This window comes from Channa argus, unplaced genomic scaffold (assembly GCF_033026475.1).
Source record: "Channa argus isolate prfri unplaced genomic scaffold, Channa argus male v1.0 Contig034, whole genome shotgun sequence".
NCBI lineage: Eukaryota > Metazoa > Chordata > Actinopteri > Anabantiformes > Channidae > Channa > Channa argus.
This window is the reverse complement of record NW_027125253.1, coordinates 390,396-417,585: the sequence shown is the minus strand read 5'-3', so window position 1 is coordinate 417,585 and position 27,190 is coordinate 390,396. Positions and strand designations below refer to the sequence as shown.

At 40.5% G+C, this 27,190-nt stretch overlaps 13 pseudogenes; all 13 read left to right on the top strand.

The window, feature by feature from the left end:
- The first annotated feature begins 15,522 nt into the window (after positions 1–15,522).
- LOC137117218 (5S ribosomal RNA) lies at positions 15,523–15,641 on the top strand (annotated as a pseudogene).
- An 867-nt stretch (positions 15,642–16,508) lies between these two features.
- On the top strand, positions 16,509–16,627 carry LOC137117358 (5S ribosomal RNA; annotated as a pseudogene).
- A 595-nt stretch (positions 16,628–17,222) lies between these two features.
- On the top strand, positions 17,223–17,341 carry LOC137117278 (5S ribosomal RNA; annotated as a pseudogene).
- Positions 17,342–18,211: 870 nt separating this feature from the next.
- On the top strand, positions 18,212–18,320 carry LOC137117473 (5S ribosomal RNA; annotated as a pseudogene).
- An 867-nt stretch (positions 18,321–19,187) lies between these two features.
- LOC137117219 (5S ribosomal RNA) lies at positions 19,188–19,306 on the top strand (annotated as a pseudogene).
- An 857-nt stretch (positions 19,307–20,163) lies between these two features.
- LOC137117373 (5S ribosomal RNA) lies at positions 20,164–20,282 on the top strand (annotated as a pseudogene).
- Positions 20,283–21,149: 867 nt separating this feature from the next.
- Positions 21,150–21,258, top strand: LOC137117472 (5S ribosomal RNA; annotated as a pseudogene).
- An 857-nt stretch (positions 21,259–22,115) lies between these two features.
- Positions 22,116–22,224, top strand: LOC137117482 (5S ribosomal RNA; annotated as a pseudogene).
- Positions 22,225–23,081: 857 nt separating this feature from the next.
- LOC137117217 (5S ribosomal RNA) lies at positions 23,082–23,200 on the top strand (annotated as a pseudogene).
- An 856-nt stretch (positions 23,201–24,056) lies between these two features.
- LOC137117315 (5S ribosomal RNA) lies at positions 24,057–24,175 on the top strand (annotated as a pseudogene).
- Positions 24,176–25,030: 855 nt separating this feature from the next.
- Positions 25,031–25,149, top strand: LOC137117314 (5S ribosomal RNA; annotated as a pseudogene).
- An 867-nt stretch (positions 25,150–26,016) lies between these two features.
- Positions 26,017–26,135, top strand: LOC137117275 (5S ribosomal RNA; annotated as a pseudogene).
- Positions 26,136–26,992: 857 nt separating this feature from the next.
- LOC137117237 (5S ribosomal RNA) lies at positions 26,993–27,111 on the top strand (annotated as a pseudogene).
- Positions 27,112–27,190: the final 79 nt, after the last annotated feature.

Genomic DNA, 27,190 nt, shown 5'->3' with positions numbered 1-27,190 from the left:
TTTCATCCAATTTTGTTCTTTCATTGCTGTTTTGCTACTTTATTGGTTTGTCAACCATCGTGCTTCTTTACTACTAGACCAGTACCGTTTTAGTACTTTGCCACATTTATCTTCTTCTTAGCGAGTGTCATGCTTTCCACTTCTCCAGCTGTTGCACTGATATTTCCATGCTGAACTGAGTTGTTCTGGCTCAAATATGAAGGCAAACCCACTTTCCTTTCAGTATTTTGCTGCATTTGGCAGAAACAGGCATATTTGCTCATTCGGCCTGAAAATGCTTTTAAGCGCATAAAAACTTACACTCTTGATTTCTGGCTAAATAAAAGCTGTTGCAATGATAATTCCATGCTGAACTGAGTTGTTCTGGGTCAAAAATGAAGGCAAACCCACTTTCCTTTCAGTATTTTCCTGCAATTGGCAGAAATCAGCTCATTCGGCCTGAAAATGCTTTTAAGCGCATAAAAACGTACACTCTTGATTTCTGGCTAAATAAACGCTGTTGCAATGATATTTCCATGCTGAACTGAGTTGTTCTGGGTCAAATATGAAGGCAAACCCACTTTCCTTTGAGTGTTTTGCTGCAATTGGCAGAAATCAGCTCATTCGGCCTGAAAATGCTTTTAAGCACATAAAAGCTTACACTCTTGATTTCTGGCTAAATAGAAGCTGTTGCAATGATATTTCCATGCTGAACTGAGTTGTTCTGGGTCAAATATGAAGGCAAACCCACTTTCCTTTCAGTATTTTGCTGCATTTGGCAGAAATCAGCTCATTCGGCCTGAAAATACTTTTAAGCACATAAAAACTTACACTCTTGATTTCTGGCTAAATAAAAGCTGTAGCAATGATATTTCCATGCTGAACTGAGTTGTTCTGGGTCAAAAATGAAGGCAAACCCACTTTCCTTTCAGTATTTTCCTGCAATTGGCAGAAATCAGCTCATTCGGCCTGAAAATGCTTTGAAGCGCATAAAAACTTACACTCTTGATTTCTGGCTAAATAAAAGCTGTAGCAATGATATTTCCATGATGAACTGAGTTGTTCTGGGTCAAATATGAAGGCAAACCCACTTTCCTTTCAGTATTTTGCTGCAATTGGCAGAAATCAGCTCATTCGGCCTGAAAATGCTTTTAAGCGCATAAAAACGTACACTCTTGATTTCTGGCTAAATAAAAGCTGTTGCAATGATATTTCCATGCTGAACTGAGTTGTTCTGGGTCAAAAATGAAGGCAAACCCACTTTCCTTTTAGTATTTTTCTGCATTTGGAAGAAACAATCATATTTGCTCATTCGGCCTGAAAATGCTTTTAAGCGCATAAAAACTTACACTCTTGATTTCTGGCTAAATAAAAGCTGTTGCAATGATATTTCCATGCTGAACTGAGTTGTTCTGGGTCAAATATGAAGGCAAACCCACTTTCCTTTCAGTATTTTGCTGCATTTGGCAGAAACAAGCATATTTGCCATTCGGCCTGAAAGTGCTTTTAAGCGCATAAAAACTTACACTCTTGATTTCTGGCTAAATAAAAGCTGTAGCAATGATATTTCCATGCTGAACTGAGTTGTTCTGGGTCAAATATGAAGGCAAACCCACTTTCCTTTCAGTATTTTGCTGCAATTGTCAGAAACAAGCGTATGTGCTCATTCGGCCTGAAAATGCTTTTAAGCGCATAAAAACTTACACTCTTGATTTCTGGCTAAATAAAAGCTGTAGCAATGATATTTCCATGCTGAACTGAGTTGTTCTGGGTCAAATATGAAGGCAAACCCACTTTCCTTTGAGTGTTTTGCTGCAATTGGCAGAAATCAGCTCATTCGGCCTGAAAATGCTTTTAAGCGCATAAAAACTTACACTCTTGATTTCTGGCTAAATAGAAGATGTTGCAATGATATTTCCATGCTGAACTGAGTTGTTCTGGGTCAAATATGAAGGCAAACCCACTTTCCTTTCAGTATTTTGCTGCATTTGGCAGAAACAATCATATTAGCTCATTCGGCCTGAAAATGCTTTTAAGCGCATAAAAACTTACACTCTTGATTTCTGGCTAAATAAAAGCTGTAGCAATGATATTTCCATGCTGAACTGAGTTGTTCTGGGTCAAATATGAAGGCAAACCCACTTTCCTTTCAGTATTTTGCTGCATTTGGCAGAAACAATCATATTAGCTCATTCGGCCTGAAAATGCTTTTAAGCGCATAAAAACTTACACTCTTGATTTCTGGCTAAATAAAAGCTGTAGCAATGATATTTCCATGATGAACTGAGTTGTTCTGGGTCAAATATGAAGGCAAACCCACTTTCCTTTGAGTATTTTGCTGCAATTGGCAGAAGTCAGCTCATTCGGCCTGAAAATGCTTTTAAGCGCATAAAAACGTACACTCTTGATTTCTGGCTAAATAAAAGCTGTAGCAATGATATTTCCATGCTGAACTGAGTTGTTCTGGGTCAAATATTAAGGCAAAACCACTTTCCTTTGAGTGTTTTGCTGCAATTGGCAGAAATCAGCTCATTCGGCCTGAAAATGCTTTTAAGCGCATAAAAACTTACACTCTTGATTTCTGGCTAAATAAAAGCTGTAGCAATGATATTTCCATGCTGAACTGAGTTGTTCTGGGTCAAAAATAAAGGCAAACCCACTTTCCTTTCAGTATTTTGCTGCATTTGGCAGAAACAAGCATATTTGCTAATTAGGCCTGAATTTGCTTTTAAGCGCATAAAAACTTACACTCTTGATTTCTGGCTAAATAAAAGCTGTAGCAATGATATTTCCATGCTGAACTGAGTTGTTCTGGGTCAAATATGAAGGCAAACCCACTTTCTTTTGAGTGTTTTGCTGCAATTGGCAGAAATCAGCTCATTCGGCCCGAAAATGCTTTTAAGCGCATAAAAACTTACACTCTTGATTTTTGGCTAAATAGAAGCTGTTGCAATGATATTTCCATGCTGAACTGAGTTGTTCTGGGTCAAATATGAAGGCAAACCCACTTTCCTTTCAGTATTTTGCTGCATTTGGTAGAAACAAGCATATTTGTTCAGTCGGCCAGAAAATTATTTTAAGCGCATAAAAACTTACACTCTTGATTTCTGGCTAAATAAAAGCTGTTGTTATGATATTGCGATGCTGAACTGAGTTGTTCTGGGTCAAAAATGAAGGCAAACCCACTTTCCTTTCAGTATTTTGCTGCAATTGGCAGAAGTCAGCTCATTCGGCCTGAAAATGCTTTTAAGCGCATAAAAACGTACACTCTTGATTTCTGGCTAAATAAAAGCTGTAGCAATGATATTTCCATGCTGAACTGAGTTGTTCTGGGTCAAATATTAAGGCAAACCCACTTTCCTTTGAGTGTTTTGCTGCAATTGGCAGAAATCAGCTCATTCGGCCTGAAAATGCTTTTAAGCGCATAAAAACTTACACTCTTGAGTTCTGGCTAAATAAAAGCTGTAGCAATGATATTTCCATGCTGAACTAAGTTGTTCTGGGTCAAAAATAAAGGCAAACCCACTTTCCTTTCAGTATTTTGCTGCATTTGGCAGAAACAAGCATATTTGCTAATTAGTCCTGAATTTGCTTTTAAGCGCGTAAAAACTTACACTCTTGATTTCTGGCTAAATAAAAGCTGTTGCAATGATATTTCCATGCTGAACTGAGTTGTTCTGGGTCAAATATGAAGGCAAACCCACTTTCCTTTGAGTATTTTGCTGCAATTGGCAGAAGTCAGCTCATTCGGCCTGAAAATGCTTTTAAGCGCATAAAAACTTACACTCTTGATTTCTGGCTAAATAAAAGCTGTAGCAATGATATTTCCATGCTGAACTGAGTTGTTCTGGGTCAAATATGAAGACAAACCCACTTTCCTTTCAGTATTTTGCTGCATTTGGCAGAAACAAGCATATTTGCTCATTAGCCCTGAAAATGCTTTTAAGCGCATAAAAACGTACACTCTTGATTTCTGAATAAATAAAGGCTGTTGCAATGATATTTCCATGCTGAACTGAGTTGTTCTGGGTCAAATATGAAGGCAAACCCACTTTCCTTTCAGCATTTTGCTGCAATTGGCAGAAATCAGCTCATTCGGCCTGAAAATGCTTTTAAGCGCATAAAAACTTACACTCTTGATTTCTGGCTAAATAAAAGCTGTTGCAATGATATTTCCATGCTGAACTGAGTTGTTCTGGCTCAAATATGAAGGCAAAGCCACTTTCCTTTCAGTATTTTGCTGCATTTGGCAGAAACAAGCATATTTGCCATTCGGCCTGAAAATGCTTTTAAGCGCATAAAAACTTACACTGTTGATTTCTGGCTAAATAAAAGCTGTAGCAATGATATTTCCATGCTGAACTGAGTTGTTCTGGGTCAAATATGAAGGCAAAACCACTTTCCTTTGAGTGTTTTGCTGCAATTGGCAGAAATCAGCTCATTCGGCCTGAAAATGCTTTTAAGCGCATAAAAACTTACACTCTTGATTTCTGGCTAAATAAAAGCTGTTGCAATGATATTTCCATGCTGAACTGAGTTGTTCTGGGTCAATTATGAAGGCAAACCCACTTTCCTTTCAGTATTTTGCTGCATTTGGCAGAAACAAGCATATTTGCACATTCGGCCTGAAAATGCTTTTAAGCGCATAAAAACGTACACTCTTGATTTCTGGCTAAATAGAAGCTGTTGCAATGATATTTTCATGCTGAACTGAGTTGTTCTGGGTCAAATATGAAGGCAAACCCACTTTCCTTTCAGTATTTTGCTGCATTTGGCAGAAACAATCATATTTGCTCATTCGGCCTGAAAATGCTTTTAAGCGCATAAAAACTTACACTCTTGATTTCTGGCTAAATAAAAGCTGTAGCAATGATATTGCGATGCCGAACTGAGTTGTTCTGGGTCAAATATGAAGGCAAACCCACTTTCCTTTCAGTATTTTGCTGCATTTGGCAGAAACAAGCATATTTGCCATTCGGCCTGAAAGTGCTTTTAAGCGCATAAAAACGTACACTCTTGATTTCTGGCTAAATAAAAGCTGTAGCAATGATATTTCCATGCTGAACTGAGTTGTTCTGGGTCAAATATGTAGGCAAACCCACTTTCCTTTGAGTGTTTTGCTGCAATTGGCAGAAATCAGCTCATTCGGCCTGAAAATGCTTTTAAGCGCATAAAAACTTACACTCTTGATTTCTGGCTAAATAGAAGATGTTGCAATGATATTTCCATGCTGAACTGAGTTGTTCTGGGTCAAATATGAAGGCAAACCCACTTTCCTTTCAGTATTTTGCTGCATTTGGCAGAAACAATCATATTAGCTCATTCGGCCTGAAAATGCTTTTAAGCGCATAAAAACTTACACTCTTGATTTCTGGCTAAATAAAAGCTGTAGCAATGATATTTCCATGCTGAACTGAGTTGTTCTGGGTCAAATATGAAGGCAAACCCACTTTCCTTTCAGTATTTTGCTGCATTTGGCAGAAACAAGCATATTTGCTAATTAGGCCTGAATTTGCTTTTAAGCGCATAAAAACTTACACTCTTGATTTCTGGCTAAATAAAAGCTGTAGCAATGATATTTCCATGCTGAACTGAGTTGTTCTGGGTCAAATATGAAGGCAAACCCACTTTCTTTTGAGTGTTTTGCTGCAATTGGCAGAAATCAGCTCATTCGGCCCGAAAATGCTTTTAAGCGCATAAAAACTTACACTCTTGATTTCTGGCTAAATAGAAGCTGTTGCAATGATATTTCCATGCTGAACTGAGTTGTTCTGGGTCAAATATGAAGGCAAACCCACTTTCCTTTCAGTATTTTGCTGCATTTGGTAGAAACAAGCATATTTGTTCAGTCGGCCAGAAAATTATTTTAAGCGCATAAAAACTTACACTCTTGATTTCTGGCTAAATAAAAGCTGTTGTTATGATATTGCGATGCTGAACTGAGTTGTTCTGGGTCAAAAATGAAGGCAAACCCACTTTCCTTTCAGTATTTTCCTGCAATTGGCAGAAATCTGCTCATTCGGCCTGAAAATGCTTTTAAGCGCATAAAAACTTACACTCTTGAGTTCTGGCTAAATAAAAGCTGTTGCAATGATATTTCCATGCTGAACTGAGTTGTTCTGGGTCAAATATGAAGGCAAACCCACTTTCCTTTGAGTATTTTGCTGCAATTGGTAGAAGTCAGCTCATTCGGCCTGAAAATGCTTTTAAGCGCATAAAACGTACACTCTTGATTTCTGGCTAAATAAAAGCTGTAGCAATGATATTTCCATGCTGAACTGAGTTGTTCTGGGTCAAATATTAAGGCAAACCCACTTTCCTTTGAGTGTTTTGCTGCAATTGGCAGAAATCAGCTCATTCGGCCTGAAAATGCTTTTAAGCGCATAAAAACTTACACTCTTGAGTTCTGGCTAAATAAAAGCTGTAGCAATGATATTTCCATGCTGAACTGAGTTGTTCTGGATCAAATATTAAGGCAAACCCACTTTCCTTTGAGTGTTTTGCTGCAATTGGCAGAAATCAGCTCATTCGGCCTGAAAATGCTTTTAAGCGCATAAAAACTTACACTCTTGAGTTCTGGCTAAATAAAAGCTGTAGCAATGATATTTCCATGCTGAACTGAGTTGTTCTGGGTCAAATATGAAGGCAAACCCACTTTCCTTTGAGTATTTTGCTGCAATTGGCAGAAGTCAGCTCATTCGGCCTGAAAATGCTTTTAAGCGCATAAAAACTTACACTCTTGATTTTTGGCTAAATAAAAGCTGTAGCAATGATATTTCCATGCTGAACTGAGTTGTTCTGGGTCAAATATGAAGACAAACCCACTTTCCTTTCAGTATTTTGCTGCATTTGGCAGAAACAAGCATATTTGCTAATTAGGCCTGAATTTGCTTTTAAGCGCATAAAAACTTACACTCTTGATTTCTGGCTAAATAAAAGCTGTAGCAATGATATTTCCATGCTGAACTGAGTTGTTCTGGGTCAAATATGAAGGCAAACCAACTTTCCTTTGAGTGTTTTGCTGCAATTGGCAGAAATCAGCTCATTCGGCCTGAAAATGCTTTTAAGCGCATAAAAACGTACACTCTTGATTTCTGGCTAAATAGAAGCTGTTGCAATGATATTTTCATGCTGAACTGAGTTGTTCTGGGTCAAATATGAAGGCAAACCCACTTTCCTTTCAGTATTTTGCTGCATTTGGCAGAAACAATCATATTTGCTCATTCGGCCTGAAAATGCTTTTAAGCGCATAAAAACTTACACTCTTGATTTCTGGCTAAATAAAAGCTGTAGCAATGATATTTCCATGATGAACTGAGTTGTTCTGTGTCAAATATGAAGGCAAACCCACTTTCCTTTCAGTATTTTGCTGCATTTGGCAGAAACAAGCATATTTGCTCATTAGCCCTGAAAATGCTTTTAAGCGCATAAAAACGTACACTCTTGATTTCTGAATAAATAAAAGCTGTAGCAATGATATTTCCATGCTGAACTGAGTTGTTCTGGGTCAAATATGAAGGCAAAACCACTTTCCTTTGAGTGTTTTGCTGCAATTGGCAGAAATCAGCTCATTCGGCCTGAAAATGCTTTTAAGCGCATAAAAACTTACACTCTTGATTTCTGGCTAAATAAAAGCTGTTGCAATGATATTTCCATGCTGAACTGAGTTGTTCTGGGTCAATTATGAAGGCAAACCCACTTTCCTTTCAGTATTTTGCTGCATTTGGCAGAAACAAGCATATTTGCTCATTCGGCCTGAAAATGCTTCTAAGCGCATAAAAACTTACACTCTTGATTTCTGGCTAAATAAAAGCTGTTGCAATGATATTTCCATGCTGAACTGAGTTGTTCTGGGTCAATTATGAAGGCAAACCCACTTTCCTTTCAGTATTTTGCTGCATTTGGCAGAAACAAGCATATTTGCTCATTCGGCGTGAAAATGCTTCTAAGCGCATAACAACTTACACTCTTGATTTCTGGCTAAAAAAAAGCTGTAGCAATGATATTTCCATGCTGAACTGAGTTGTTCTGGGTCAAATATGAAGGCAAACCCACTTTCCTTTCAGTATTTTGCTGCATTTGGCAGAAACAAGCATATTTGCTCATTCGGCCTGAAAATGCTTTTAAGCGCATAAAAAATTACACTCTTGATTTCTGAATAAATAAAAGATGTTGCATGATATTTCCATGCTGAACTGAGTTGTTCTGCTGCAATTGGCAGAAATCAGCTCATTCGGCCTGAAAATGCTTTTAAGCACATAAAAACTTACACTTTTGATTTCTGGCTAAATAAAAGCTGTAGCAATGATATTTCCATGCTGAACTGAGTTGTTCTGGGTCAAAAATAAAGGCAAACCCACTTTCCTTTCAGTATTTTGCTGCATTTGGCAGAAACAAGCATATTTGCTAATTAGGCCTGAATTTGCTTTTAAGCGCATAAAAACTTACACTCTTGATTTCTGGCTAAATAAAAGCTGTAGCAATGATATTGCGATGCCGAACTGAGTTGTTCTGGGTCAAATATGAAGGCAAACCCACTTTCCTTTCAGTATTTTGCTGCAATTGGCAGAAATCAGCTCATTCGGCCTGAAAATGCTTTTAAGCGCATAAAAACTTACACTCTTGATTTCTGGCTAAATAAAAGCTGTTGCAATGATATTTCCATGCTGAACTGAGTTGTTCTGGGTCAATTATGAAGGCAAACCCACTTTCTTTTGAGTGTTTTGCTGCAATTGGCAGAAATCAGCTCATTCGGCCCGAAAATGCTTTTAAGCGCATAAAAACTTACACTCTTGATTTCTGGCTAAATAGAAGCTGTTGCAATGATATTTCCATGCTGAACTGAGTTGTTCTGGGTCAAATATGAAGGCAAACCCACTTTCCTTTCAGTATTTTGCTGCATTTGGCAGAAACAAGCATATTTGCTCAGTCGGCCAGAAAATTATTTTAAGCGCATAAAAACTTACACTCTTGATTTCTGGCTAAATAAAAGCTGTTGTTATGATATTGCGATGCTGAACTGAGTTGTTCTGGGTCAAAAATGAAGGCAAACCCACTTTCCTTTCAGTATTTTCCTGCAATTGGCAGAAATCTGCTCATTCGGCCTGAAAATGCTTTTAAGCGCATAAAAACTTACACTCTTGAGTTCTGGCTAAATAAAAGCTGTTGCAATGATATTTCCATGCTGAACTCAGTTGTTCTGGGTCAAATATGAAGGCAAACCCACTTTCCTTTCAGTATTTTGCTGCATTTGGCAGAAACAAGCATATTTGCTAATTAGGCCTGAATTTGCTTTTAAGCGCATAAAAACTTACACTCTTGATTTCTGGCTAAATAAAAGCTGTAGCAATGATATTTCCATGCTGAACTGAGTTGTTCTGGGTCAAATATGAAGGCAAACCCACTTTCCTTTGAGTATTTTGCTGCAATTGGCAGAAGTCAGCTCATTCGGCCTGAAAATGCTTTTAAGCGCATAAAAACGTACACTCTTGATTTCTGGCTAAATAAAAGCTGTAGCAATGATATTTCCATGCTGAACTGAGTTGTTCTGGGTCAAATATTAAGGCAAACCCACTTTCCTTTGAGTGTTTTGCTGCAATTGGCAGAAATCAGCTCATTCGGCCTGAAAATGCTTTTAAGCGCATAAAAACTTACACTCTTGAGTTCTGGCTAAATAAAAGCTGTAGCAATGATATTTCCATGCTGAACTAAGTTGTTCTGGGTCAAAAATAAAGGCAAACCCACTTTCCTTTCAGTATTTTGCTGCATTTGGCAGAAACAAGCATATTTGCTAATTAGGCCTGAATTTGCTTTTAAGCGCGTAAAAACTTACACTCTTGATTTCTGGCTAAATAAAAGCTGTAGCAATGATATTTCCATGCTGAACTGAGTTATTCTGGGTCAAATATGAAGACAAACCCACTTTCCTTTTAGTATTTTGCTGCATTTGGCAGAAACAAGCATATTTGCTCATTCGGCCTGAAAATGCTTCTAAGCGCATAAAAACTTACACTCTTGATTTCTGAATAAATAAAAGCTGTTGCATGATATTTCCATGCTGAACTGAGTTGTTCTGGGTCAAATATGAAGGCAAACCCACTTTCCTTTGAGTGTTTTGCTGCAATTGGCAGAAATCAGCTCATTCGGCCTGAAAATGCTTTTAAGCACATAAAAGCTTACACTCTTGATTTCTGGCTAAATAGAAACTGTTGCAATGATATTTCCATGCTGAACTGAGTTGTTCTGGGTCAAATATGAAGGCAAACCCACTTTCCTTTTAGTATTTTGCTGCATTTGGCAGAAACAAGCATATTTGCACATTCGGCCTGAAAATGCTTTTAAGCGCATAAAAACGTACACTCTTGATTTCTGGCTAAAAAGAAGCTGTTGCAATGATATTTTCATGCTGAACTGAGTTGTTCTGGGTCAAATATGAAGGCAAACCCACTTTCCTTTCAGTATTTTGCTGCATTTGGCAGAAACAATCATATTTGCTCATTCGGCCTGAAAATGCTTTTAAGCGCATAAAAACTTACACTCTTGATTTCTGGCTAAATAAAAGCTGTAGCAATGATATTTCCATGCTGAACTGAGTTGTTCTGGGTCAAATATGAAGGCAAAACCACTTTCCTTTGAGTGTTTTGCTGCAATTGGCAGAAATCAGCTCATTCGGCCTGAAAATGCTTTTAAGCGCATAAAAACTTACACTCTTGATTTCTGGCTAAATAAAAGCTGTAGCAATGATATTTCCATGCTGAACTGAGTTGTTCTGGGTCAAAAATAAAGGCAAACCCACTTTCCTTTCAGTATTTTGCTGCATTTGGCAGAAACAAGCATATTTGCTAATTAGGCCTGAAAATGCTTCTAAGCGCATAAAAACTTACACTCTTGATTTCTGAATAAATAAAAGCTGTTGCATGATATTTCCATGCTGAACTGAGTTGTTCTGGGTCAAATATGAAGGCAAACCCACTTTCCTTTGAGTGTTTTGCTGCAATTGGCAGAAATCAGCTCATTCGGCCTGAAAATGCTTTTAAGCACATAAAAACTTACACTTTTGATTTCTGGCTAAATAAAAGCTGTAGCAATGATATTTCCATGCTGAACTGAGTTGTTCTGGGTCAAAAATAAAGGCAAACCCACTTTCCTTTCAGTATTTTGCTGCATTTGGCAGAAACAAGCATATTTGCTAATTAGGCCTGAATTTGCTTTTAAGCGCATAAAAACTTACACTCTTGATTTCTGGCTAAATAAAAGCTGTTGCATGATATTTCCATGCTGAACTGAGTTGTTCTGGGTCAAATATGAAGGCAAACCCACTTTCCTTTCAGTATTTTGCTGCAATTGGCAGAAATCAGCTCATTCGGCCTGAAAATGCTTTTAAGCACATAAAAGCTTACACTCTTGATTTCTGGCTAAATAGAAACTGTTGCAATGATATTTCCATGCTAAACTGAGTTGTTCTGGGTCAAATATGAAGGCAAACCCACTTTCCTTTCAGTATTTAGCTGCAATTGGCAGAAATCAGCTCATTCGGCCTGAAAATGCTTTTAAGCGCATAAAAACTTACACTCTTGATTTCTGGCTAAATAAAAGCTGTTGCAATGATATTTCCATGCTGAACTGAGTTGTTCTGGGTCAAATATGAAGGCAAACCCACTTTCCTTTCAGTATTTTGCTGCATTTGGCAGAAACAAGCATATTTGCTCATTCGGCCTGAAAATGCTTTTATGCGCATAAAAACTTACACTCTTGATTTCTGGCTACATAAAAGATGTTGCGATGATATTTCCATGATGAACTGAGTTGTTCTAGGTCAAATATGAAAGCAAACCCACTTTCCTTTCAGTATTTTGCTGCATTTGGCAGAAACAAGCATATTTGCTAATTCGGCCTGAAAATGCTTTTAAGCGCATAAAAACTTCCACTCTTGATTTCTGGCTAAATAAAAGATGTTGCGATGATATTTCCATGATGAACTGAGTTGTTCTAGGTCAAATATGAAAGCAAACCCACTTTCCTTTCAGTATTTTGCTGCATTTGGCAGAAACAAGCATATTTGCTAATTCGGCCTGAAAATGCTTTTAAGCGCATAAAAACTTCCACTCTTGATTTCTGGCTAAATAAAAGATGTTGCGATGATATTTCTATGCTGAACTGAGTTGTTCTGGGTCAAATATGAAGGTAAACCCACTTTCCTTTCAGTATTTTGCTGCATTTGGCAGAAACAAGCATATTTGTTGATTCGGCCTTCTTCTTCTTTTCCTTTCGGCTGCTCCCTTTCAGGGGTCGCCACAGCGAATCATGTGCCTCCATCTAACTCTGTCCTCTGCATCCTCTTCACTCACACCAACTAACTTCATGTCCTCCCTCACTACATCCATAAATCTCCTCTTTGGTCTTCCTCTAGACCTCCTGCCTGGCATCTGAACATGTCCAAACCACCTCAATCTGGCCTCTCTGACTTTATCTCCAAAACATCTAACATGAGCTGTCCCTCTGATGTACTCATTCCTGATCCTGTCCATCCTCGTCACTCCCAAAGAGAACCTCAACATCTTAAGCTCTGCTACCTCCAGCTCTGCCTCCTGTCTTTTCTTCAGTGCCACTGTCTCTAAGCCGAACAACATTGCTGGTCTCACCACCGTCTTGAACACCTTTCCTTTCATTCTCGCTGAGACTCTTTTATCACACAACACACCTGACACTTTTCTCCACCCGTTCCAACCTGCCTGCACTCGCCTCTTCACCTCTTTTCCACACTCACCGTTGCTCTGAACCGTTGACCCTAAATACTTAAAGTCCTGCACCTTCTTCACCTCTGCTCCCTGTAACCTCACCGTTCCACCTGGGTCCCTCTCATTCACACACATGTATTCTGTCTTGCTGCGGCTAAGCTTCATTCCTCTGTTTTCCAGAGCAGACCTCCACCACTCTAGATTTTCCTCCACCTGCTCCCTGCTCTCACTACAAATAACAATGTCATCTGCAAACATCATAGTCCAGGGAGATTCTTGTCTAACCTCATCTGTCAGTCTGTCCATCACCAGAGCAAACAAGAAGGGGCTCAAAGCCGATCCTTGATGCAGACCCACCTCCACCTTGAACTCCTCTGTCACACCTACTGCACCTCACCACTGTCTTACAGCTCTCATACATGTCCTGCACCACTCTAACATACTTCTCTGACACTCCAGACGTCCTCATACAATACCACAGCTCCTCTCTCGGCACCCTGTCATACGCTTTCTCTAAATCTACGCAGACACAATGCAACTCCCTATGACCCTCTCTGTACTTCTCCATCAGCGTCCTCAAAGCAAATACTGCATCTGTTGTACTCTTTCTAGGCATGAAACCATATTGCTGCTCACAAATACTCACCTCTGCGCTTAGCCGAGCTTCCACTACTCTTTCCCACAACTTCATTGTGTGACTCATCAGCTTTATTCCTCTGTAGTTGCCACAGCTCTGCACATCTCCCTTGTTCTTAAAAATTGGTACCAGTACACTTTTCCTCCAGTCCTCTGGCATCCTCTCACTCTCCAAGATCTTGTTAAACAAACTAGTCAAAAACTCTACTGCCGCCTCTCCTAGACACTTCCATACCTCCACAGGTATGTCATCAGGACCAACTGCCTTTCCACTCTTCATCCTCTTCAATGTCCTCCTCACTTCACTCTTACTAATCTTTGCTACTTCCTGCTCCACAACAGTCACCTCTTCTACTCTTCGTTCCCTTTCATTTTCCTCGTTCATCAACTCTTCAAAGTACTCCTTCCATCTTCCCATCACACTCCTGGCACCTGTCAATACATTTCCATCCTTATCTTTAATCACCCTAACCTGCTGCACATCCTTTCCATCTCTATCTCTTTGTCTGGCCAACCTGTACAAATCCACCTCTCCCTCTTTAGTGTCCAACCTAGCATACAAGTCCTCATATGCTCTTTGTTTGGCCTGTGCCACCTCTATCTTCACCTTACGCTGTATCTCCCTGTACTCCTGTCTACTCTCTTCAGTCCTCTCAGTGTCCCACTTCTTCTTAGCTAACCTCTTTCTCTGTATACACTCCTGAACTTCCTCGTTCCACCACCAAGTCTCCTTGTCCGCTTTCCTCTTTCCAGATGACACACCGAGTACCCTCCTACCTGTCTCCCTGATCAAATTAGCTGTAGTAGTCCAGTCATCTGGAAGCACCTCCAAACCACCCAGAGTCTGTCTCAGCTCCTCCCTGAAAACTAAACGACATTCTTCCTTTTTCAACTTCCACCACTTTGTCCGCTGCTCTGCCTTAGTCCTCCTTATCTTCCTCACCACCAGCATCATTTTACACACCACCATCCTGTGTTGTCTGGCTACACTCTCCCCTACCAATGCTTTACAGTCACTGATCTCTTTCAGATTACAACGTCTACACAAGATGTAGTCTACCTGAGTGCTTCTCCCTCCGCTCTTGTACGTCACCCTATGTTCCTGCCTCTTCTGAAAGAAAGTGTTTACTACAGCCATTTCCATCCTCTTTGCAAAGTCAACCACCATCTGACCTTCTGCGTTCCTGTCCTGAACACCAAACCTGCCCATAACAGTCTCATCACCTCTGTTCCCTTCACCTACATGCCCATTGAAATCTGCACCAATGACAACTCTCTCACCTCTGGGGATGCTCTGCATCACTTCATCTAACTCACTCCAGAATTTCTCCTTCTCTTCTAACTCACATCCTACCTGTGGGGCATAACCACTCACAACATTGAACATCACCCCTTCAACTTCCAGCTTCAGACTCATCAACCTGTCTGATACTCTTTTCACCTCTAGAACATTCCTCACAAAATCCTCTTTCAATATAACTCCTACTCCATTTCTCTTCCTATCTGACCCATGGTAAAACAACTTGAACCCTGCTCCTAAGCTTCTAGCCTTGCTACCTTTCCACCTGGTCTCCTGGACACACAGTATGTCCACCTTCCTTCTCTGCATCATGTCGATCAACTCCCTAGCCTTCCCTGTCATAGTACCAACATTCAAAGTCCCTACTGTCAGTCCTACATTCTTAGCTTTCCTCTTCTCTCTTTGCCTACGAACACACCTTCCTCCTCTTCTTCTTCGTCTTCGACCAACAGTAGTCCAATTTCCACCGGTACCCTGTAGGTCAACAGCACAGTTGGTTAGCGACTGTCTTTTGGTTTGTTTATTTCTATCAGGCTAGCTAGCACTTTCTGTGGGAAATGGCTTAATTTGTTTATTATGTTGGCCTTGGTTCGCCCTGAGTTGTAGTGTCATGTTTTGTTTGACACTTTCTTTCGTTTAAAATAAATATCATTCTGTTGGAACATCTCGATCCTGGATTTTGGTTTGGGGATCGGAGAGGGAACATGCTAATTTATCTTTGTATGTTGCACCCTGACCCCCTAGACAGGGGCGTAACAGACCAGTACAGTTATAGTACTTTGTACTTTGCCACATTTATCTTCTTCTTAGCAAGTGTCATGCATTCTGCTTCTCCAGCATTTTTAAGAGCTGTTGATGATGTCAAATGCAGCTTACGGCCACACCGCTCTCTAAGCGCCCGATCTCGTCCGATCTCGGCAGCCAAATAGAGCCGGGCCTGGTTAGTACTTGGTAGGAAGACCGCGTGGGAATACCAGGTGCTGTAAGCTTTTTTGCTTGGGTTTACGGGCAGCACAAGCTGGTGTTACTGCCTATTTATTCATAGAAATTGTTCTATATTTTCATCAAATTTTGTTCTTTCATTACTGTTTTGCTACTTTATTGGTTTGTCAACCATCGTGCTTCATTACTAGTAGACCATGTTACGGTCCTGGCCATATGTGTTGTTTTTATTTTCTTGTTCTTATAGGTGGCCTGCCTGATTGGCCGGATTGGGGGGCAGTACAGGAAGCTGATTGGTCCATCCTACACTTCCTGGAGTTTTAAAAGTACGGTTCCCAACAGCTAGCGAGGCTCTTTCTGGCAGCAGCACCTGTTTGCTGTTCTTGGTTTCCAAACCTTATTTAGCATTTTTGAATTGTTAGGTTTTGTGCCGTGGTTTTGTTTATAAATTGTATATTTTGTAAATAGTATTAAATCTTTAGGGGTGAACAGCCATTTTCTTTTGATTGTTTTCTCTTGTTTTCACATTAGGGAGTTAGGGTTAGCGACTGTCTTTTGGTTTGTTTATTTCTATCAGGCTAGCTAGCACTTTCTGTGGGAAATGGCTTATTTTGTTTATTATGTTGGCCTTGGTTCGCCCTGAGTTGTAGTGTCATGTTTTGTTTGACACTTTCTTTCGTTTAAAATAAATATCATTCTGTTGGAACATCTCGATACTGGAGTTTGGTTTGGGGATCGGAGAGGGAACATGCTAATTTATCTTTGTATGTTGCACCCTGACCCCCTGGACAGGGGCGTAACAGACCAGTACAGTTATAGTACTTTTTACTTTGCCACATTTATGTTCTTCTTAGCAAGTGTCATGCATTCTGCTTCTCCAGCGTTTTTAAGAGCTGTTGATGATGTCAAATGCAGCTTACGGCCACACCGCTCTCTAAGCGCCCGATCTCGCCCGATCTCGGCAGCCAAATAGAGCCGGGCCTGGTTAGTACTTGGTAGGAAGACCGCGTGGGAATACCAGGTGCTGTAAGCTTTTTTGCTTGGGTTTACGGGCAGCACAAGCTGGTGTTACTGCCTATTTATTCATAGAAATTGTTCTATATTTTCATCAAATTTTGTTCTTTCATTGCTGTTTTGCTACTTTATTGGTTTCTCAACCATCGTGCTTCATTACTAGTAGACCATGTTAAATAAATTGTATATTTTGTAAATAGTATTAAATCTGTAGGGGTGAACTGCCATTTTCTTGGACTGTTTTCACATTAGGGAGTAAGGGTTAGCGACTGTCTTTTGGTTTGTTTATTTCTATCAGGCTAGCTAGCACTTTCTATGGGAAATGGCTTATTTTGTTTATTATGTTGGCCTTGGTTCGCCCTGAGTTGTAGTGTCATGTTTTGTTTGACACTTTCTTTCGTTTAAAATAAATATCATTCTGTTGGAACATCTCGATCCTGGATTTTGGTTTGGGGATCGGAGAAGGAACATGCTAATTTATCTTTGTATGTTGCACCCTGACCCCCTGGACAGGGGCGTAACAGACCAGTACAGTTATAGTACTTTGTACTTTGCCACATTTATCTTCTTCTTAGCAAGTTTCATGCATTCTGCTTCTCCAACGTTTTTATGCAGCTTACGGCCACACCGCTCTCTAAGCGCCCGATCTCGTCCGATCTCGGCAGCCAAATAGAGCAGGTCCTGGATAGTACTTGGTAGGAAGACCGCCTGGGAATACCAGGTGCTGTAAGCTTTTTTGCTTGGGTTTACGGGCAGCACAAGCTGGTGTTACTGCCTATTTTTTTATAGAAATTGTTCTATATTTTCATCAAATTTTGTTCTTTTATTGCTGTTTTGCTACTTTATTGGTTTGTCAACCATCGTGCTTCATTACTAGTAGACCATGTTACGGTCCTGGCCATATGTGTTGTTTTTTTTTTTTTGTTGTTCTTATAGGTGCCCTGCCTGATTGGCCGGATTGGGGGGCAGTACAGGAAGCTGATTGGTCCATCCTACACTTCCTGGAGTTTTAAAAGTACGGTTCCCAACAGCTAGCGAGGCTCTTTCTGGCAGCAGCACCTGTTTGCTGTTCTTGGTTTCCAAACCTTATTTAGCATTTTTGAATTGTTAGGTTTTGTGCCGTGGTTTTGTTTATAAATTGTATATTTTGTAAATAGTATTAAATCTGTAGGGGTGAACAGCCATTTTCTTTTGATTGTTTTCTCTTGTTTTCACATTAGGGAGTTAGGGTTAGCGACTGTCTTTTGGTTTGTTTATTTCTATCAGGCTAGCTAGCACTTTCTGTGGGAAATGGCTTATTTTGTTTATTATGTTGGCCTTGGTTCGCCCTGAGTTGTAGTGTCATGTTTTGTTTGACACTTTCTTTCGTTTAAAATAAATATCATTCTGTTGGAACATCTCGATACTGGAGTTTGGTTTGGGGATCGGAGAGGGAACATGCTAATTTATCTTTGTATGTTGCACCCTGACCCCCTGGACAGGGGCGTAACAGACCAGTACAGTTATTTTACTTTGTACTTTGCCACATTTATCTTCTTCTTAGCAAGTGTCATGCATTCTGCTTCTCCAGCGTTTTTAAGAGCTGTTGATGATGTCAAATGCAGCTTACGGCCACACCGCTCTCTAAGCGCCCGATCTCGGCAGCCAAATAGAGCCGGGCCTGGTTAGTACTTGGTAGGAAGACCGCGTGGGAATACCAGGTGCTGTAAGCTTTTTTGCTTGGGTTTACGGGCAGCACAAGCTGGTGTTACTGCCTATTTATTCATAGAAATTGTTCTATATTTTCATCAAATTTTGTTCTTTCATTACTGTTTTGCTACTTTATTGGTTTGCCAACCATCGTGCTTCATTACTAGTAGACCATGTTACGGTCCTGGCCATATGTGTTGTTTTTATTTTCTTGTTCTTATAGGTGCCCTGCCTGATTGGCCGGATTGGGGGGCAGTACAGGAAGCTGATTGGTCCATCCTACACTTCCTGGAGTTTTAAAAGTACGGTTCCCAACAGCTAGCGAGGCTCTTTCTGGCAGCAGCACCTGTTTGCTGTTCTTGGTTTCCAAACTTTATTTAGCATTTTTGAATTGTTAGGTTTTATGCCGTGGTTTTGTTTATAAATTGTATATTTTGTAAATAGTATTAAATCTGTAGGGGTGAACAGCCATTTTCTTTTGATTGTTTTCTCTTGTTTTCACATTAGGGAGTTAGGGTTAGCGACTGTCTTTTGGTTTGTTTATTTCTATCAGGCTAGCTAGCACGTTCTGTGGGAAATGGCTTATTTTGTTTATTATGTTGGCCTTGGTTCGCCCTGAGTTGTAGTGTCATGTTTTGTTTGACACTTTCTTTCGTTTAAAATAAATATCATTCTGTTGGAACATCTCGATCCTGGATTTTGGTTTGGGGATCGGAGAGGGAACATGCTAATTTATCTTTGTATGTTACACCCTGACCCCCTAGACAGGGGCGTAACAGACCAGTACAGTTATAGTACTTTGTACTTTGCCACATTTATCTTCTTCTTAGCAAGTGTCATGCATTCTGCTTCTCCAGCGTTTTTAAGAGCTGTTGATGATGTCAAATGCAGCTTACGGCCACACCGCTCTCTAAGCGCCCGATCTCGTCCGATCTCGGCAGCCAAATAGAGCCGGGCCTGGTTAGTACTTGGTAGGAAGACCCCGTGGGAATACCAGGTGCTGTAAGCTTTTTTGCTTGGGTTTACGGGCAGCACAAGCTGGTGTTACTGCCTATTTATTCATAGAAATTGTTCTATATTTTCATCAAATTTTGTTCTTTCATTACTGTTTTGCTACTTTATTGGTTTGTCAACCATCGTGCTTCATTACTAGTAGACCATGTTACGGTCCTGGCCATATGTGTTGTTTTTTTTTTGTTGTTCTTATAGGTGCCCTGCCTGATTGGCCGGATTGGGGGGCAGTACAGGAAGCTGATTGGTCCATCCTACACTTCCTGGAGTTTTAAAAGTACGGTTCCCAACAGCTAGCGAGGCTCTTTCTGGCAGCAGCACCTGTTTGCTGTTCTTGGTTTCCAAACCTTATTTAGCATTTTTGAATTGTTAGGTTTTGTGCCGTGGTTTTGTTTATAAATTGTATATTTTGTAAATAGTATTAAATCTGTAGGGGTGAACAGCCATTTTCTTTGGACTGTTTTCACATTAGGGAGTTAGGGTTAGCGACTGTCTTTTGGATTGTTTATTTCTATCAGGCTAGCTAGCACTTTCTGTGGGAAATGGCTTATTTTGTTTATTATGTTGGCCTTGGTTCGCCCTGAGTTGTAGTGTCATGTTTTGTTTGACACTTTCTTTCGTTTAAAATAAATATCATTCTGTTGGAACATCTCGATACTGGAGTTTGGTTTGGGGATCGGAGAGGGAACATGCTAATTTATCTTTGTATGTTGCACCCTGACCCCCTGGACAGGGGCGTAACAGACCAGTACAGTTATAGTACTTTGTACTTTGCCACATTTATCTTCTTCTTAGCAAGTGTCATGCATTCTGCTTCACCAGCATTTTTAAGAGCTGTTGATGATGTCAAATGCAGCTTACGGCCACAACGCTCTCTAAGCGCCCGATCTCGTCCGATCTCGGCAGCCAAATAGAGCCGGGCCTGGTTAGTACTTGGTAGGAAGACCGCGTGGGAATACCAGGTGCTGTAAGCTTTTTTGCTTGGGTTTACGGGCAGCACAAGCTGGTGTTACTGCCTATTTATTCATAGAAATTGTTCTATATTTTCATCAAATTTTGTTCTTTCATTACTGTTTTGCTACTTTATTGGTTTGCCAACCATCGTGCTTCATTACTAGTAGACCATGTTACGGTCCTGGCCATATGTGTTGTTTTTATTTTCTTGTTCTTATAGGTGCCCTGCCTGATTGGCCGGATTGGGGGGCAGTACAGGAAGCTGATTGGTCCATCCTACACTTCCTGGAGTTTTAAAAGTACGGTTCCCAACAGCTAGCGAGGCTCTTTCTGGCAGCAGCACCTGTTTGCTGTTCTTGGTTTCCAAACTTTATTTAGCATTTTTGAATTGTTAGGTTTTATGCCGTGGTTTTGTTTATAAATTGTATATTTTGTAAATAGTATTAAATCTGTAGGGGTGAACAGCCATTTTCTTTTGATTGTTTTCTCTTGTTTTCACATTAGGGAGTTAGGGTTAGCGACTGTCTTTTGGTTTGTTTATTTCTATCAGGCTAGCTAGCACGTTCTGTGGGAAATGGCTTATTTTGTTTATTATGTTGGCCTTGGTTCGCCCTGAGTTGTAGTGTCATGTTTTGTTTGACACTTTCTTTCGTTTAAAATAAATATCATTCTGTTGGAACATCTCGATCCTGGATTTTGGTTTGGGGATCGGAGAGGGAACATGCTAATTTATCTTTGTATGTTACACCCTGACCCCCTAGACAGGGGCGTAACAGACCAGTACAGTTATAGTACTTTGTACTTTGCCACATTTATCTTCTTCTTAGCAAGTGTCATGCATTCTGCTTCTCCAGCGTTTTTAAGAGCTGTTGATGATGTCAAATGCAGCTTACGGCCACACCGCTCTCTAAGCGCCCGATCTCGGCAGCCAAATAGAGCCGGGCCTGGTTAGTACTTGGTAGGAAGACCGCCTGGGAATACCAGGTGCTGTAAGCTTTTTTGCTTGGGTTTACGGGCAGCACAAGCTGGTGTTACTGCCTATTTATTCATAGAAATTGTTCTATATTTTCATCAAATTTTGTTCTTTCATTGCTGTTTTGCTACTTTATTGGTTTGTCAACCATCGTGCTTCATTACTAGTAGACCATGTTACGGTCCTGGCCATATGTGTTGTTTTTATTTTGTTGTTCTTATAGGTGCCCTGCCTGATTGGCCGGATTGGGGGGCAGTACAGGAAGCTGATTGGTCCATCCTACACTTCCTGGAGTTTTAAAAGTACGGTTCCCAACAGCTAGCGAGGCTCTTTCTGGCAGCAGCACCTGTTTGCTGTTCTTGGTTTCCAAACTTTATTTAGCATTTTTGAATTGTTAGGTTTTATGCCGTGGTTTTGTTTATAAATTGTATATTTTGTAAATAGTATTAAATCTGTAGGGGTGAACTGCCATTTTCTTTGGATTGTTTTCACATTTGGGAGTTAGGGTTAGCGACTGTCTTTTGGTTTGTTTATTTCTATCAGGCTAGCTAGCACTTTCTGTGGGAAATGGCTTATTTTGTTTATTATGTTGGCCTTGGTTCGCCCTGAGTTGTAGTGTCATGTTTTGTTTGACACTTTCTTTCGTTTAAAATAAATATCATTCTGTTGGAACATCTCGATCCTGGATTTTGGTTTGGGGATTGGAGAGGGAACATGCTAATTTATCTTTGTATGTTGCACCCTGACCCCCTGGACAGGGGCGTAACAGACCAGTACAGTTATAGTACTTTGTACTTTGCCACATTTATCTTCTTCTTAGCAAGTTTCATGCATTCTGCTTCTCCAACGTTTTTAAGAGCTGTTGATGATGTCAAATGCAGCTTACGGCCACACCGCTCTCTAAGCGCCCGATCTCGGCAGCCAAATAGAGCCGGGCCTGGTTAGTACTTGGTAGGAAGACCGCCTGGGAATACCAGGTGCTGTAAACTTTTTTGTTTGGGTTTACGGGCAGCACAAACTGGTGTTACTGCCCATTTATTCATAGAAATTGTTGTATATTTTCATCAAATTTTGTTCTTTCATTACTGTTTTGCTACTTTATTGGTTTGTCAACCATCGTGCTTCATTACTAGTAGACCATGTTACGGTCCTGGCCATATATGTTGTTTTTGATTTCTTGTTCTTATAGGTGCCCTGCCTGATTGGCCGGATTGAGGGGCAGTACAGGAAGCTGATTGGTCCATCCTACACTTCCTGGAGTTTTAAAAGTACGGTTCCCAACAGCTAGCAAGGCTCTTTCTGGCAGCAACACCTGTTTGCTGTTCTTGGTTTCCAAACCTTATTTAGCATTTTTGAATTGTTAGGTTTTGTGCCGTGGTTTTGTTTATAAATTGTATATTTTGTAATTCGTATTAAATCTGTAGGGTTGAATAGCCATTTTCATTGGACTGTTTTCACATTAGGGAGTTAGGGTTAGCGACTGTCTTTTGGTTTGTTTATTTCTATCAGGCTAGCTAGCACTTTCTGTGGGAAATGGCTTATTTTGTTTATTATGTTGGCCTTGGTTCGCCCTGAGTTGTAGTGTCATGTTTTGTTTGACACTTTCTTTCGTTTAAAATAAATATCATTCTGTTGGAACATGTCGATCCTGGATTTTGGTTTGGGGATCGGAGAGGGAACATGCTAATTTATCTTTGTATGTTGCACCCTGACCCCCTAGACAGGGGCGTAACAGACCAGTACAGTTATAGTACTTTGTACTTTGCCACATTTATCTTCTTCTTAGCAAGTGTCATGCATTCTGCTTCTCCAGCATTTTTAAGAGCTGTTGATGATGTCAAATGCAGCTTACGGCCACACCGCTCTCTAAGCGCCCGATCTCGTCCGATCTCGGCAGCCAAATAGAGCCGGGCCTGGTTAGTACTTGGTAGGAAGACCGCGTGGGAATACCAGGTGCTGTAAGCTTTTTTGCTTGGGTTTACGGGCAGCACAAGCTGGTGTTACTGCCTATTTATTCATAGAAATTGTTCTATATTTTCATCAAATTTTGTTCTTTCATTACTGTTTTGCTACTTTATTGGTTTGTCAACCATCGTGCTTCATTACTAGTAGACCATGTTACGGTCCTGGCCATATGTGTTGTTTTTATTTTCTTGTTCTTATAGGTGCCCTGCCTGATTGGCCGGATTGAGGGGCAGTACAGGAAGCTGATTGGTCCATCCTACACTTCCTGGAGTTTTAAAAGTACGGTTCCCAACAGCTAGCGAGACTGTTTCTGGCAGCAGCACCTGTTTGCTGTTCTTGGTTTCCAAACCTTATTTAGCATTTTTGAATTGTTAGGTTTTGTGCCGTGGTTTTGTTTATAAATTGTATATTTTGTAAATAGTATTAAATCTGTAGGGGTGAACTGCCATTTTCTTGGACTGTTTTCCCATTAGGGAGTAAGGGTTAGCGACTGTCTTTTGGTTTGTTTCTTTCTATCAGGCTAGCTAGCACTTTCTGTGGGAAATGGCTTATTTTGTTTATTATGTTGGCCTTGGTTCGCCCTGAGTTGTAGTGTCATGTTTTGTTTGACACTTTCTGTCGTTTAAAATAAATATCATTCTGTTGGAACATCTCAATCCTGGATTTTGGTTTGAGGATCGGAGAGGGAACATGCAAATTTATCTTTGTATGTTGCACCCTGAGCCACTAGACAGGGGCGTAACAGACCAGTACAGTTATAGTACTTTGTACTTTGCCACATTTATCTTCTTCTTAGCAAGTGTCATGCATTCTGCTTCTCCAGCGTTTTTAAGAGCTGTTGATGATGTCAAATGCAGCTTACGGCCACACCGCTCTCTAAGCGCCCGATCTCGCCCGATCTCGGCAGCCAAATAGAGCCGGGCCTGGTTAGTACTTGGTAGGAAGACCGCCTGGGAATACCAGGTGCTGTAAGCTTTTTTGCTTGGGTTTACGGGCAGCACAAGCTGGTGTTACTGCCTATTTATTCATAGAAATTGTTCTATATTTTCATCAAATTTTGTTCTTTCATTGCTGTTTTGCTACTTTATTGGTTTGCCAACCATCGTGCTTCATTACTAGTAGACCATGTTACGGTCCTGGCCATATGTGTTGTTTTTATTTTCTTGTTCTTATAGGTGCCCTGCCTGATTGGCCGGATTGGGGGGAAGTACAGGAAGCTGATTGGTCCATCCTACACTTCCTGGAGTTTTAAAAGTACGGTTCCCAACAGCTAGCGAGGCTCTTTCTGGCAGCAGCACCTGTTTGCTGTTCTTGGTTTCCAAATCTTATTTAGCATTTTTGAATTGTTAGGTTTTGTGCCGTGGTTTTGTTTATAAATTGTATATTTTGTAAATAGTATTAAATCTGTAGGGGTGAACAGCCATTTTCTTTTGATTGTTTTCTCTTGTTTTCACATTAGGGAGTTAGGGTTAGCGACTGTCTTTTGGTTTGTTTATTTCTAGCATTTTCTGTGGGAAATGGCTTATTTTGTTTATTATGTTGGCCTTGGTTCGCCCTGAGTTGTAGTGTCATGTTTTGTTTGACACTTTCTTTCGTTTAAAATAAATATCATTCTGTTGGAACATCTCGATCCTGGATTTTGGTTTGGGGATCGGAGAGGGAACATGCTAATTTATCTTTGTATGTTGCACCCTGAGCCCCTAGACAGGGGCGTAACAGACCAGTACAGTTATAGTACTTTGTACTTTGCCACATTTATCTTCTTCTTAGCAAGTGTCATGCATTCTGCTTCTCCAGCGTTTTTAAGAGCTGTTGATGATGTCAAATGCAGCTTACGGCCACACCGCTCTCTAAGCGCCCGATCTCGCCCGATCTCGGCAGCCAAATAGAGCCGGGCCTGGTTAGTACTTGGTAGGAAGACCGCCTGGGAATACCAGGTGCTGTAAGCTTTTTTGCTTGGGTTTACGGGCAGCTCAAGCTGGTGTTACTGCCTATTTATTCATAGAAATTGTTCTATATTTTCATCAAATTTTGCTCTTTCATTGCTGTTTTGCTACTTTATTGGTTTGTCAACCATCGTGCTTCATTACTAGTAGACCATGTTACGGTCCTGGCCATATGTGTTGTTTTTATTTTCTTGTTCTTATAGGTGCCCTGCCTGATTGGCCGGATTTGGGGGAAGTACAGGAAGCTGATTGGTCCATCCTACACTTGCTGGAGTTTTAAAAGTACGGTTCCCAACAGCTAGCGAGGCTCTTTCTGGCAGCAGCACCTGTTTGCTGTTCTTGGTTTCCAAATCTTATTTAGCATTTTTGAATTGTTAGGTTTTGTGCCGTGGTTTTGTTTATAAATTGTATATTTTGTAAATAGTATTAAATCTGTAGGGGTGAACTGCCATTTTCTTTTGATTGTTTTCTCTTGTTTTCACATTAGGGAGTTAGGGTTAGCGACTATCTTTTGGTTTGTTTATTTCTATCAGGCTAGCTAGCACTTTCTGTGGGAAATGGCTTATTTTGTTTATTTTGTTGGCCTTGGTTCGCCCTGAGTTGTAGTGTCATGTTTTGTTTGACACTTTCTTTCGTTTAAAATAAATATCATTCTGTTGGAACATCTCAATCCTGGATTTTGGTTTGAGGATCGGAGAGGGAACGTGCAAATTTATCTTTGTATGTTGCACCCTGACCCCCTGGACAAGGGCGTAACAGACCAGTAGAGTCATAGTACTTTGTACTTTGCCACATTTATCTTCTTCTTAGCAAGTGTCATGCATTCTGCTTCTCCAGCGTTTTTAAGAGCTGTTGATGATGTCAAATGCAGCTTACGGCCACACCGCTCTCTAAGCGCCCGATCTCGTCGGATCTCGGCAGCCAAATAGGGCCGGGCCTGGTTAGTACTTGGTAGGAAGACCGCCTGGGAATACCAGGTGCTGTAAGCTTTTTTGCTTGGGTTTACGGGCAGCACAAGCTGGTGTTACTGCCTATTTATTCATAGAAATTGTTCTATATTTTCATCAAATTTTGTTCTTTCATTGCTGTTTTGCTACTTTATTGGTTTGCCAACCATCGTGCTTCATTACTAGTAGACCATGTTACGGTCCTGGCCATATGTGTTGTTTTTATTTTCTTGTTCTTACAGGTGCCCTGCCTGATTGGCCGGATTGGGGGGCAGTACAGGAAGCTGATTGGTCCATCCTACACTTCCTGGAGTTTTAAAAGTACGGTTCCCAACAGCTAGCGAGGCTCTTTCTGGCATCAGCACCTGTTTGCTGTTCTTGGTTTCCAAACCTTATTTAGCATTTTTGAATTGTTAGGTTTTGTGCCGTGGTTTTGTTTATAAATTGTATATTTTGTAAATAGTATTAAATCTGTAGGGGTGAACTGCCATTTTCTTTGGACTGTTTTCACATTAGGGAGTTAGGGTTAGCGACTGTCTTTTGGTTTGTTTATTTCTATCAGGCTAGCTAGCACTTTCTGTGGGAAATGGCTTATTTTGTTTGTTATGTTGGCCTTGGTTCGCCCTGAGTTGTAGTGTCATGTTTTGTTTGACACTTTCTTTCGTTTAAAATAAATATCATTCTGTTGGAACATCTCGATCCTGGATTTTGGTTTGGGGATCGGAGAGGGAACATGCTAATTTATCTTTGTATGTTGCACCCTGACCCCCTAGACAGGGGCGTAACAGACCAGTACAGTTATAGTACTTTGTACTTTGCCACATTTATCTTCTTCTTAGCAAGTGTCATGCATTCTGCTTCTCCAGCGTTTTTAAGAGCTGTTGATGATGTCAAATGCAGCTTACGGCCACACCGCTCTCTAAGCGCCCGATCTCGTCCGATCTCGGCAGCCAAATAGAGCTGGGCCTGGTTAGTACTTGGTAGGAAGACCGCCTGGGAATACCAGGTGCTGTAAGCTTTTTTGCTTGGGTTTACGGGCAGCACAAGCTGGTGTTACTGCCTATTTATTCATAGAAATTGTTCTATATTTTCATCAA